We start from the raw sequence: 14,014 nt of genomic DNA on the forward strand, positions 1-14,014 counted from the left end.
GCGGAGCTGCGGCTTGTCTGGGCACTGCTTGTCCAGAAGCTGCTTGGCCGGCCCTCACCCACTCATCCAGTGACTTCCATCACTTGTCCAGGACGGCATGGGGGTGGGGGGGGCGTGTGCCCCTGGATCTGCATGGGGCAGGCCGGGCGGGCTGCAGCTGCTCTCGGGGTGGGTGGTGGCGGTGCTGGGAGGGGGCCTATGGAGAGGGCTGCAGCGACCCCAAAATTTGCCACAGCCCCCTCCCAGTGCTGCCCCAGCCTGCAGCTGCTGCCCACTGAGCCTGCCGCACTCCGCGCAGATCTGGGGGCACACATCCCCCACCATGCCCTCCTGGACAAGCAGCAGGAGCAGTGGCAGGATCTGCCAGATGAATGGGCTAGTGCAGGATGAGCAGCTCCTTGATGAGCTGTGTGCAACGGCAGGAGCTGCACCCCCCAGATGAGCCACAGCTCTGTTCTGCGCCTGTCCCACCCATGCCAGGCAGTGCCTACTCTAGCCCCACTCCCTCCCTCACTGTGAGGGGTGTTGATCTGCCCCCCCCACGCCCCTTCCCTTCCCCCTCATCTTCCACCACAACAGACTTATCAGCTGCACCCAGCTTTCCATGCTGCCAGTCCGTGTTCCTCACTGCCTGCATGCTGCACTGTGGCTGCACACACCCATAGGTATTTATTGGCCACATCAGGTGAATTTGTGACATAGTCAATTCTCCTTTATTCGGTGCCGAGCTGATACCAAACCGATGTATCGGTACACCTCTAGCTTTTACCCAGACTATCTTCCACCTCCAGCTTTTCAACCAATATCTTTCTTTTAATCAAGATACAATCTGACATTGTTTCCTAGTAGCTTCCTCCATCTTCTAAAATAAAGAGCTGTCCTTAACTCACATCTGGAGCTCAGGCAATCTGTGTCTTTCCTGGTGAGGTGGGCTAATCCTGCCGGAAGAGCCTGTTTGGTTACTTTGGACTTCTTCAGGTTCAGATTGTGCCTGGAACTGATATGGGGGTGGCACATTAAGAAAATCAGTGATATCTTCTGCAGATTCATTCCCAGTTATTTGTGGATAAAGTTGTTTTGGTGCTGATGGTACTATTGATGGGGGCCCCCTTTTGGTGCAACTTTCTGTTTTTAATTCTTTTATCTGAGATTTCAGTTTCTCTTGGGAGTCCTTAAGACCCCGAACTTGAGATTCTTGACATCTTTTGAAAGCTTCTTCATACCAATCAAAAATGTGTCCCACTGAGTCTGTGGTATATTACTACCTCTTAACTCAAGGTCTCTGCGGAGATGAACAATTTTGCTTAAATCAAATGTTCCCTCCAGGGGAAACTGCTGGCTAAAATCATCTCTGGTATACCAATTCCACTTGTCTAGAGACTTACAACTTTTATGACCATAGTGTGTGTACATGTACAATGCTGGAATCCCTTTTGGCAGAGCCGTTATGTCTTTAGACTTTCCACTCCCCATATCTTTAAACTCAATTCACACAGGCCTTTCATACAGGAATGGCTTATTCAGGGTGTCCAGTCAGGTTGTGAGATTTGCTAGCTGCACAGAGATGCTGTGGCTGATGTCCAAAGACAAGACTCCACTGCAATAACAGCACACAATGCAGTTACTCACGGTTAGACATGGCTCATTATTAGGGTGGGGAAAGGGTGAACCTGTCCACTGGGTCACGAGGTTCCAGTTGAGCCCCCTTGCATTCAAAACTGCCCTTCCAGAAAGCCTTGGGGCGGCTGAACCCAACCTTAGTCCCAGACCTGGTCAGTGACTTATATTTCTCAATTCATACTCTCAGTTCACACAAGGGAATTTCTGCGTTGAGGCAGGAGGTTCAAGAGCATTTCTTTAGTATCAGCCTTGGTCAATGCTTATTGCGGAAAACAGTCACACTCTAAGAGTTTCTACCTTGCACCCTTGCTTTTAAAGAGCACACAGAGCCAATCTGTTGTCTTTGGGGCGGCTGCACAAGGTTTCTACTCCTGGCCGCAGAGAGACCTCATAGTTCTTTACAGAACTTAATTCACACAGGGAAATACTTTCATTGACAACAGCAACACAGAGTCTTTAACCTTAACTCTTTCTACTCACAGTTACTACTTACACAGTGGGTCTGACGGTTCTGGCAAAAAAAAAAAAAGTTCAGATAGGGTGAGCCTCAAGCAGTGACTCAGGAAGACTCAGAGACAGCCTGTCACTGAAAAGCCCCAAATAGAGATTTCAAAAGGTCTCTTACCTCAGTTTGGTGCCAGGGCTTCAGTGAAGAGATGTCTGTGTCCCAGCTGATCACTCTGGGCGTCTCTATCTGAGTCACGGCACCAAATTGTGGAAGAAACCAAACTCCGTGTTGTGGTTGAATCAGAACTGACAGAGCCTGCTTTTCTTTATTTAGGGCTATACTGTGATCACAGGGAGAATGCCATACAGCAAGGGGAATCACCCACTCATCTGTTTCAAAGGATTTCTCGGACTCTCTAAGTTTACAAGCATATTTATACTGAAGACAGAGAAAGAGATAAAAAAATACAACCTTGGAGAAACAAAGCAATAGTAAAGTACACAGAAATTTAGGAAGTTTACTTAAACAAACCATCTGTGCACAGGGTAATATATCAAGATAACCTAAGGATAACCCAAGGCATGCAGGATTTCTTATCTCAGAACATGTAACTGAAATAAGCAGTATCAGCACTTCTGACCTCTGTTTGTTTTTCTAGTCAAGTAGTCCAGAAGCCCAACTAAATTACTCATACAATATTTTGGTTAAGTTGTATGTTGGAGACTAAAACTGCCCTTAATGAGACTTGGGTTTGGCATGGAATACTTCCTATGTGGGTAAAAGTTCCCCAGCTTGCAGCCTTAGGGAATAATCCAATTTCTCTAATCTCTGCTGAGTCTTTTGAACTGTTGTGTTGCCAGCTGTCTTGTCCATTCCTTCTTTCTTGCCATGGTTGTAGAAAGAATCAGTTCTGCCTCACAGCCAGTCCACAGCAATGGCTCTAGTGGTTATGGAAGTCTTGGTAGCAGTGGATCTTATGAATACTATATCAGCATAGCATCTTCCAGTGACTCCAATGGAAATTGTGTAGAAGAAATACGAAAACCAGTAAGTATGTAATTGTTATTACCCAGATACAAGTGGAAATGCAGTAATTACACTGGAACGTTTCATGGCATACAGACACTACACATAGTGAATTATACTGAAGTGAGAAAGTACAGCTATGTAGGTCTCAAGTGTTTGAATTAAATATGCTTGGGATTCATCCAACATACAAGAATCTTAAAATTGCAGTAGTAATTATTTACCTGACTGAAGTAAGGAGATAGTTAATATAAAGGTACTTCACAGCAAGTTGAAAACCTCTGCAGTGATGTGACTTCTCTCAGAACTATTGGGTTTGACAGGATGGGGTGGGGGAGGAGGGAAGCCTCTGAACAGAATGACACTTAGGAGAGAAAAATAGCACAAGATAATTGTGCACAAATTATGCAGCTGCTATCTCTATCAATATCTGGTTGCAAATAAACATCCTCTGTAGTGTGGGGGGAAAGAGTACTTTTCTCAGAAAATCCTTAGCTTGGTTTTACCTCCCATCTCTGAAGACTTGCACCTCTGCAAGAAAATTATTTCAATTCATCATGGGGAATCAGACTGGTAAAAGTTAGGAAGTACCAAATTTATGATGACAAACCTTCTCCTGACATACCTTGGAGTAAATCAGATAGAGCTTCCTGAGTATGTTCTTGTGGTGGTTGCTTGCATTTACTCGTGTTTCCTCCATCTGACTGTTTACATGTTGCCATATCCCAGGATGACCCTGTAGCAGGTCTGTGCCAACATCAATCAAATAAAGAATTTGGGGCAGCAGTTGTATATTGAGTTCCAGAGCAAATGGCAAGATAGAAAAGACCAGGTCCCTGGTGCTGAACTGCTGGGAGGTGAGTTTATAGAGGGCTGATTCCCATATTTAAGTTGGAACTCCCCAAGACCTTACAGTCATGATGTGTTCTTTGCTGACTCTGATGGTTTCGCTCTTCAGATCTCTTTTAATAGCACAGTAGAATGTGAATACACCATACAGACAGCAAGATAGCATTGGCCAGAGCAGATCGCATAGGAAATGTTGGCACACTTAGATTCTTGGCTCAGTGTGCCAACTTATAAGCTAGTAAAATACTTTTAGTTTTAGTTTTGTGAGGAGCCATAGCCTCGTGTGGTTTAGAGGTGGGATGTTTTGATTTGTAAGTTGAGGTGAAAGCAGAAGAAAGTAGGTAACGCTACTTTGCAGTTTGCAGCATCTGAAATGCCAATTTATAAACCTAATTTATGCAGAGAAATTTGGTATTGGGGTTTGATTCAGGATGTGGAGGGTATTTCTATTTGCCTGTCTGTTAGTTTTACTTACTTCCCACCCCCTTAAGCCTAATGATGGAAGTGGCTGTTAGTAAATGCAAGAGAGAGAGGACACACTAAGTGAGGTGGAGGTTGCATCTTAAGTTTTAGAGTCTTTTTTGCTTTTAAACAATATGTCTGTTTCTGAAAAATGTTGCATTGGAATGTGCACATAGAAGTAGTGATGTAGTATTGCAGCACTGAAGGTTATAGTATTGCAGGCCACACACCCCATAAAGGCTTATGCGGGGGGGGCAGCTTTGAAAGATATTTTTGAAAATTTCTTCTTTTCTAGGCAAGCAGCACACCACTTCCTATATTTTTCGGGCACTAAGAAATAACATCAGTCAACACCAAGCCAGTTCCATCATATCAGCAGATTAATTGTGTATGGACAGTATCATCAGGTAGTAAACTGACAGATTTTTTTTTCGTTTTTCAGTCCAGTTTGCTTACTGTTAAGTAGGGGAGGGTAACTGTAACTAAGGAAAAGTACAGCTTGTATCTGAATCGAGTGCCTAGACATTTAATTGCAGGAAGGTGGTTGGAAATGAACCCTGTTTTGAGATGTGAAGTATGGCTTGTGTTAATTTAATTGTGCCAAAAATTGGTCTCTATGTCCTTACAGCGAGTTTGCATTTGAAGTGTGTCTATAAATTAACTTATGCAAATAGGACCAAGGGACTGGTGTAATCATATATAACATTGTTTTCCCATCTTAAGATATTCCATCTTATTAATGATATTATGAATACACAGGAAATACCTATCAAAAATGCAAAGGGTCTGCATGCAAATTCAGATTTTTCTCTTATTGAATGCAATATCTTTCCAACAATGAAATAAAAAATGATACTAAACTATATCTTTCCTGATCTTAAGGTGGTTTTGGCTTGGCGGTACTGAAGCTAAGAAATCTAAGCTGCCAATTTACCGTTGAGCAAGCACAGATTCTTACACTTCTCTTCTGTAGTCTGAGAATTTTGCAAAAACTGAAAACAAAACTCTCTTCTATCCCACAGATAGTGTTATACATTGTCCTTCAAAAGAAAACAATTGTAACTGTACAATTTGTGAGAGCTCATCAAGAGCTGGTCATGTAATTGTGATATGCTTATATTACAGATATCTAGACAGCTGCAGTATTCCAGCATTTTAAAAAAAGTGTACATCCTGTGCAAACGTATCCTCTTCCTCTTCAAGCAAGCCCAGCAAAGTCAGAGTGAAGTCCAAGCATTGGAAGGTAATAGGAAGTTAACAGGCATCCATAATGAAAACAGAACAACATATCTGCTTGTTATGCTACTGCCATATTTTCCAGTATTTCTGTCCTTTGAAACCTGCTGATTTACACACTGACAACACAAGTAGCTTCCCTTTTTTGGCTGTGTTTAGAGACCTTACTTAGAGCTGATGTAAACAGCTGGCTCTGTGCTGTTTTGGGGGTTTTTTGCTGAAAAATGAAACTTGAAAAATTTAAGCTGTTCATCTTGATTATGCTGCCATTTAATAAGCAGTGGTTTGAGGTATCCTATACTTTTTCATTTATTTTGAAAATATAATTTGTTTATTTAAAGAGTTTGCATAATGAGTGTAAGGGGAAAATGTCGTTTTTGTGAGCAAAGAAAACTAGATGAATTAAGAGACATGGGAACTAATTTTGGGACTTGAGATTTTTTTTCTTTAACCATTGGATGCATGTATCTTGCCACCAGTAATTTCCAAGGCTGCATTGTCAGCTGAACCAGGGGAGACTGTAAAAGAGCAGACAACAGCAGTTGCGGTCAGAGCTCCACTGACAGACCTGACTTTGACCACCAAGGCTCTGAGTGTGGTGTCTGTTACCAACCAGTGCAGTTACAGCAGCACCTCTGTGCATGTGCCACATCCTGAATCAGGATGGGGCCCAGCATATAGGGGCCAGGGACGCAGTGACTCGGAGGGAGAAATGAAGTTAGTGCCTCAAAGCCAGGTCCAATTTCAGTGGGCCTAGGCTAGAAGGCCTATCTAGATTAAAGGGGCAGAGTCAGAAGAGGCCAAAGCCCCAACAGAGGGACAACATACCTGTAACATCCACAAGGCATGAAACGTGGTAAAGGAGGGGATTTGGACCATGCAGTTAGCCCTTAAAGCTGCAGGTGCCCTGCCAGGCACAGCCGACTACAGAGGCCCAACCAGGGGCCTGGGACCAGTGTGAATGTGGCTTAGCAAAGGTCCATGGGCAGCCTCCGCATTCATCTACATTACCATCAAGGTGTGACATGCGAAACAGGAAGGTGCCCTAAAGGCGGAGCGAGGCACAGTTGCAGAGCCACCGGGGGTTTCACAGCCACCCCTGGGACCCTGATGTGTTACACTGAGCCTGTTTAATAGGGCTGTGTGAAATTTCAACGAGTGTTTTGTTTCAAACTTGTTTCAACTCATTTCAAGCTTGAAACAGGAAAATTGAATGGAAATGAAAGGCTTTAAAATAGATTTGAAACGAAACAAGGCCACTCGAAACGTTGTGAATTTCGAAGCCAGCTTGTTTGCATCTAAACAGAAACTAAGTAGAGGGAGGGGGAAGAAGGGGGAAGGACTGCTCTGATATTGACAGCTAGCTCCTGGTTCGATTCCCCAGCTCTCTGATCATTCCCCCAGCTCTTCCCAGGGGGCACAGACCCCTGCATCTCTGTGCCGGGTTCCAGTAGACTGCCACTGCAGGCTGCTGAAACCCAACATGCAGATCTGGGGGCCTCCGCTCCCTGGAAAGAGCTGGGGGAATGAGCAGAGGGCTGGGGAATCAAACCAGGAACTGGGGGAATGTTCAGGGATCTGAACATTTCCCCCGCTCCCTGTTATTTCCCCCAGCTCTCTGATTGCTTCCCTCAGCTATTCCCGGGGGTGGGGCACAGCCCTTAGATGATGCAGAATGACAGCAGGCTGCCGCTTCCAGCTGGGGATGGCGGTGGCTCTGAGCTATTTCCATAGCTGGCAGCAGCAGCCTGCCGAAAACCCGCACGTAGATCTGGGGGAATGATCAGAGAGCTGGGGAATCAAATTGGAAGCTCCGGCTGACACACGGAGCCACCCCAGCTCCCAAACAGTGCACGGTGCCTTGCTGAGCCGCGCCACATCTGCGTCATGGGGAAGCAGCTATGCGGGTGCTTGGTGGGGAAGTGGGTGATCCCCACTGCCTCCTGTGCTGCAGAGAGGGGCTCTGCCATAAGCCCCCAGAGGCATCAGTCACCGCTGCCAGAGCCGCTGAGTGTAGGGCTTTTGTTTTGTTTTTAAAGCTCAGCACTCCCCAGGTGCGGAGCATGTAGATAACAGCATGCTGCTGCTGGTGGCTGGGGCCAGCGTCAGCACTCAATTCTGCCCAGCACAGCCTGTGCCTAGTGCTGGGAAGAACCCAATGCTGGTGCTGGCACTATCCAGCAGTGGCAGCCTGCTATCATCCCACATGTGGATCCAGGGGTCTGTACCCCCTGGGAGAGCTGCGGGGCTGTGTCGGAGTCCTCCGGACTATGCCCCCTGATCTGCGTGAGGGATGACAGTATGCTGCCGCTGTTGGCAAGTGATACTAGTTTTGCTTTGAACAGTTTGAGGTGGAGTTTCACAAAACCCTCTGTACCTATCTCCTTGAAACTTGACAGGCTTCATGCCCTCAGAACGGGCTACCATTCGTGCAATTGTCATCTAAATTGGACATGAAATGAGAACGTTATAAGCATTTTCATGATTCCCTATTATAGCCTATGGGCGAAACAGCAAAACAGTTTTAATGAAATTAAATGGAATACTGCTTCGAAACAGTGGAATGAAACCGTGTTCCTTCCAAATTTCAAAATGAAATGGTGCTGTTTCACGCAACCCTTCCGTTTTTAACTCTTGATCAGGCAGTCAAATGAATCCATCCCAAGTAGAGAGATAAATAGTGATTATAAACATCATTCCAAGCAGACCTAGTTTTGATTTTAAGGACAGGCATATATGCCACAGTAATTCAGAGCTCTGATCCTACGTTTCATAGATGTATGGAGGTAGGGAGCAGAGAGGAGTGAGGCTGAATGTTCCCTGCTTTCCTGGGAACCTGCTCTTTGAGGAGAGAAGTTGTCATGTCAAAGTGCAAATAAGCTTCATCATACAGGACACATCCACACATGCAAACACATACGCTTGCAGCAGCTCAAATAGAAGCTGTGCAAAATTGAGCTGTGGCTTTTTGCCCCAGTGCATGTGCCTAGACATGCACATTGGTGTTGGGCAACTTGTGCCACTTGGGGCAAAATAACCCTGGCTGGCTCCTCTTGGATCTGCAGCCAGGGGGAGCTAGAGCCCAGGGCCAGCACCAGTGCTGTCCCCATCAGTATAAAAAGCTGCCCTGTCCTGGCCCTGTCCCCATCAGTATAAAAAGCTGGCCTGTCAAGTAGCTTGGAGCTACTTGCTCTCAGGAGCTTTTAGAGGAGGAGCCTCTGGTAGGAAGTTGGCCACGCCTGTTCCTGTCCCAGGCTGTTGCTGTTGCTGTTAGCTTGGTCTAAGGACCTTTTGGGGAGAAGATGGCCAGGCCTCTGGCTACTCCTAGCTGCTGGCTTGGTCTCAGAGCTTTTGGGAGTAAGTTGGCCACACCCCTTCCTGCCTTGGGCTGCTGCTGCTGTTGCTGCCCCCACCCGCTATGGTGGGGGTCCTCTGCTGCACACTGCTGTCCCTGCTCGGGGAGGGGCCCACCACACCCCAGCTTCTGCACCCCTCTTCCAGCCTGCTGCCCAGCCCACAGCCAAGCTGTGGTCGGGGGACAGCTTGGGGAGGAAGCCTGTACTGCATGCGGGCCCCTTCCCCACCATCGCTGCCAGAGCCTAAAGGTGCCTTGCCTGCCCTAGCTGCCTTGGCAGGCCACCACCCACCTTCACCTCCACTTTCACCAGGAGCACACCCTGAGTGGCTGAACTGGATGGCTCCTACTACCACTGCTGCTGTTGCTACTACTGCTACCCCTCTCAGGAGAGAGGGAGATTCCCTGCTGCACTGCCTTGCATCACCTGACACCACACCTGCACTGGATTACTCCCTAATTGGCTGACTGCTCTTGCCCTTCCCCACAGCTACCTCGCTGCATCTGATCCTGCTTTGTCTTCCTGCCTACTGCTCTGCTGCTGAGTGTCTGGCTGGAGGCCTGAGGGACTCCTGGACTGATCTTCAACAAACAAAGCCCCTCTACCGCTCCAGTCGTCTTTTACATCTCCCTTAGCAGCCTTCCCTGTGTGTCCTTTCCCTTGTGTGATAAGTCCTGTGGTCCACTCGCTCTGCCCTGCTGTTTGTTGTGTGGCTGAGTAAGCCAGCTTGTTTCCCCAGCCCTTGTGTGTTTTCTCCCTCCCCCACAGTTTCAAAGCATAGTTCTCCCATTTTTTTTCCTGTGGGGCTGTAGCTCAGTGAAGCTTCAGCCCCCTTCCTCCCTACTGCCTTCTCTCCCACAACCCCAGCCTGTCCCTATTAGATTCACCAGCCCCAATGGATATTTTGTTTTTCTTTATTGTCTTCCCTGGCCTTACGTGAAACAATGGTGGGGCAGATGCCCCCACAGAACTTCCTGCAGCTCCCACTATGGGGGCGGATCCCAGGGATGCATACCCTTGGAGAAGTAGAGTCCAACCAACCTCCTCCAAGGGTGGAGAAACCTGCAACCTCTACTGCAGGGGCAGATGGGACTCCAATAGGGAGCCACAGGACCAGGACCATCATCAGGGACCAAGGGCAAGGACGTGGGAAAGGCTCCTCTTCAGCCTTCTCCACAGGTTGGGGTGGGAAGGGCAAGGGCCCTGCCCCCAAGCCTAGACCACCAGCACTTGAAGGCACCAGGTGTGCTACGCCAGCCAGCACACCCACTCAGCCTGTCCCTGGCCCTAGCCCCGGCCTCACCAATGCAGCCCCCGGGGGGGGGAACCACAGCTATGCACAGCCATCTGTGGGGAGACCCGAAGCCAGGGGGCCTGGACCCTCCACAGCTTGCTCTTCCAGCTTGGTGGCAGGGGTCCCTTTTCTGTCAGTCACCTGCAGGCACAGGGTAAAGTGCCAACTGCCCAAGCAGGAGAACCTGTACTTTGAGACCTGGGTGCAGGCTCTGACTCGGGTAGTGGGGGCTCCCAAGGTTGTAGTGGCCTCCTGCTTTCAAGGGGGTCTTTTTCTGTGCTTCAGAGGCCACCACACACAAGGCGGTGGAGAGGGGGCTCATGGTGGAGGATGAGTACGTCCCCCTCAAGCCTCTGGAAGAGCTGGGGACCAGGGTGGTCCTCAGCTCCATCCCTTTCTATATCCCCAATTGGGCCCTGTTCCCCCAGCTCCAAACCCTGGGGAGAGTTATCTCTCTGGTGGTGGCCCTCTTGCTGAGGTGCCAAGACCCCGGCCTCCGCCAGGTGCACTCTTTCTGTCACCAGTTTATGATCCAGCCGGCAGCAGGAGTGTGGCTGGAGGCTGACGGATGCCTGATACTTCCTTATTGGGGTGCCCTGGTGAGGATTTTCTATACACTGGGGGACCTGTGGTTCTTCCAGTGTCTTGTCCTGGGACACTTGCATTGTGACTGCCCCATGGGCTAAGCAGGGAGGACATCTGCTGTCCCACTGGCAAGAGGGGTGACCCTACCACCAGCAGCCCTCCCCTCTCGGGCCCCTCTGGCACCCCAGCCGCAACTACAAGCCCCACCTTGAGCTCAAGGAACCCTTCCCCCCAACCAAGTTTGGTGGTCCCCTGGGGAGGGACAGCAGCAACCAAGGGGAGAGAGGGAGTAGGGCCACCCTGCCCCAGTCATGCCCCCATTGTAGCTGCCTCACCTCCTCAACCCTCACCTTCTACTGGAGCCTGTCCACCCCATGACTGAGTGGGTGCAGGTCCCTTCTAGGCACAAAGGCAAGAGAAGGGCCTGGGCACAGCTGGAGCTCTCTGACATGGAGGACTCCTCTCCCCCTCCCAAGACCACCACATGGAGGGAAGGAGCGGCCCAGCCTCAGGCCTCCCCAGCTGTTCCTGACACCCCACCCCCCAGGAAAGATCAAATGGGAGATCCCCGTGGAGGAGGTTTCAGGGCTGCTAGACAGTCCCAAACAGGAGCCCATGGAGCAAGCTCCTCATTCTGCTGAGCAGGGCATACCCCATAAGACCACGGGCATCGAGGCTGAGGCCTACCCAAATGAAGGCCAGGCAGCAGAGCCTCCTCCTTCTGATGATCTGGGGGATACAGAGGCCCTGGGACTTATCCCAGTGAGTCCTGAGGGAGGAGGTCCCTTTTTCCATGACCTCAAGACAGACGCTGAAGCCACTGTGGTGCCTGACAGGTCTCTTTCCTCCCCCTCCCAGAAAAACCTCACCTCCAGCCTGCCCCATAGACCTGCACTAGAAGGGGTCATGGTGGGGTCCCCTAATCAACAGGCCAGTCTTGTCGAGGAACCTGCACAGACCCCCCCAGGGCTCCAGCTCTACCCCATCATCTTGTGAAGGAGCCCCACCCTCAGACTTACCCCCACCCCAAGGGGTCCAGGGTCTTAGCGGAATGGGGGATTCAGATGGTGCCAGGCCACCTGCTGCATCTCCAGGTCCAGGTGCAGGGGCTGGTCCTGAACTTTCTGAACATGTATGTCTCTGCGAGGGACCCAGAGTTGGTGGATTTTTTCCGCCAGGTGACCGCATACATCGGCACCCTCAACCATCTCAAGTGTCTGGTCCTTGTGTTGCCCTGTAGGGTCAGGCCAACTCTCAGGATCTCAATATTGTGCTGTTAGACAGGAGGGTGTGACACAATTGCACATATACAAACACAGATCAATTGGATGTATACACACACACACACACACACACTACCAACTCAGGCACATACACATCCAAACCAGCCTAGGCACATGCACACCTATCACCAATTCAAGCACATACACTATACACCCCAAAAGTTAGACAAAAATTAATCATCAATACCCATAGACTCAGTACACATACACAGATCACTAATTCGTATATCATGCACACGGTGACATATATCAGTTCACATGCATACCATTCACCTACACATACACACAAGTAAGTTCCTAACTTAGATGGTATGGTATGTATGTGTGTGCATAGAGTACCTGGGATACTTGGAGGAAGGTTAAGCTGAGAGAGAGAGTTAAAGTGTAGGAAGTGCAAGTGCCAGAACCAGGATTAGAACCGGCGGACTAGAGAGAAGCTGGCTGAGGAATAGAGGCTTGGGTTTACTTAAGATCAAGTGGCCCTGGGGTTACTCAGGGTCACCTGGTGTCAGTGTGGAAGCAAGGAAAAAAAAGCCCTGTGGCAAGGAGGAAACAGCCAGGAGACAGAAGCAAAAGGCAGTGAGGATGAGCCAGAAACAGTGCAGAGAGCAGGGGAAAAGGCAGTGGGGATGAGACAGAAGTTAGAAGAGCAGAGACTGGAGCAGGGCCAGAACTGTAGTAAAGCAAATCCCATTTAGGGGTCCAAATAACAGTTTTATTAAACAGACAACACACTACACAGCCCCATGAAGTTATTGGTTCACACACAAGCACTCACAATGGCAGCAGGAGAAAGAGACTCAGTGGAAGGGTTGGGGTCCAGGTGAAGAGAAGCAGAGTCCAAGTCCTTGGTTATAGAGGGTGTGGGGGGTGGCAGCTACCTATCCAGGCTGGAAAGGGGTCCTTGTCCAGTAGGTGTTGTCCAGGGTGGGGGTAGCCAGCAGGGCCTCTGGGTGGATAGGTGGTGTGGCACGGTGCTGGTCCAGATGGAAAGGGTGTCCCAAGGAGTCAGTCTTCACTACTCCTTTTTATGGGGCAGGCTACCTGATTTCCTGTGGGAGGGCCTGTCCAGGCAATGTCAGTCATGTTCCAGGTGTTCTTACTGAGCATATGTAGCCTGGCACAATGGTGGGTAGCCTTATCTTTTGTTTCCTGAATGCTGAGGGTGGTTTCAATGGCTGGGTCCTTGGTCCAGGTATTGGTGTTGATGGTTCGGTCATTCAGAGGGAGCTATTTTTAGACCTACTGCCATTGTCTTTCAAGCACCCTCATTCATCCTCATTCATTCAGGAACCAAGTTACATAGGAGGGTGTGGAAGAGCCCTGACCCCAGGCAGCCCCAGGACTCACCGGGCTGGGCGGAGCACGCCCGGCCAGAGCCGGCAGCGCGGGAACGTGGGACGTGAAAGGCGCGGCACAGCCGGAGCCGGCGTGAAAGCCCGGGAGGGAATCTCTGCGCGGAGACCGGCGGCACGCACTTTAATTAACTCTCCCAGGTGCCGCGAGGAGCCAGCGGACTCAAAAGCGGTGCCGGTGCGGAGCAGCGGGGGCCAGAAGGAGTCAGAGGAGGAGCAGCAGCACGGCGGGCAGCAGGAGGAAACCCGGCAAGGACCTTCTGGAGCCGGGTAGGGCCCCGCAGGGTGAGCTATGAGGGACGGAGGGCCCTCAGGGCCACTGATCGGGTGGTGGAGGCTGGGAGTGGGGAAGCTCCCCCACCACAGCCCCGGCCGGAGCGGCCCGTGGCCAGAGGCGGTGGCGGCAGGCTGACCCAGGGAGGACTGTCGGGAGACAGACCCCTGGCAGGAACGGTGGGCCCCGGCTATACATAGGGGACCCTGTCGGGACTTACCGAGCG

This window comes from Crocodylus siamensis, chromosome 12 (assembly GCF_052110815.1).
Source record: "Crocodylus siamensis isolate JL-2025a chromosome 12, ASM5211081v1, whole genome shotgun sequence".
Lineage (NCBI taxonomy): Eukaryota > Metazoa > Chordata > Crocodylia > Crocodylidae > Crocodylus > Crocodylus siamensis.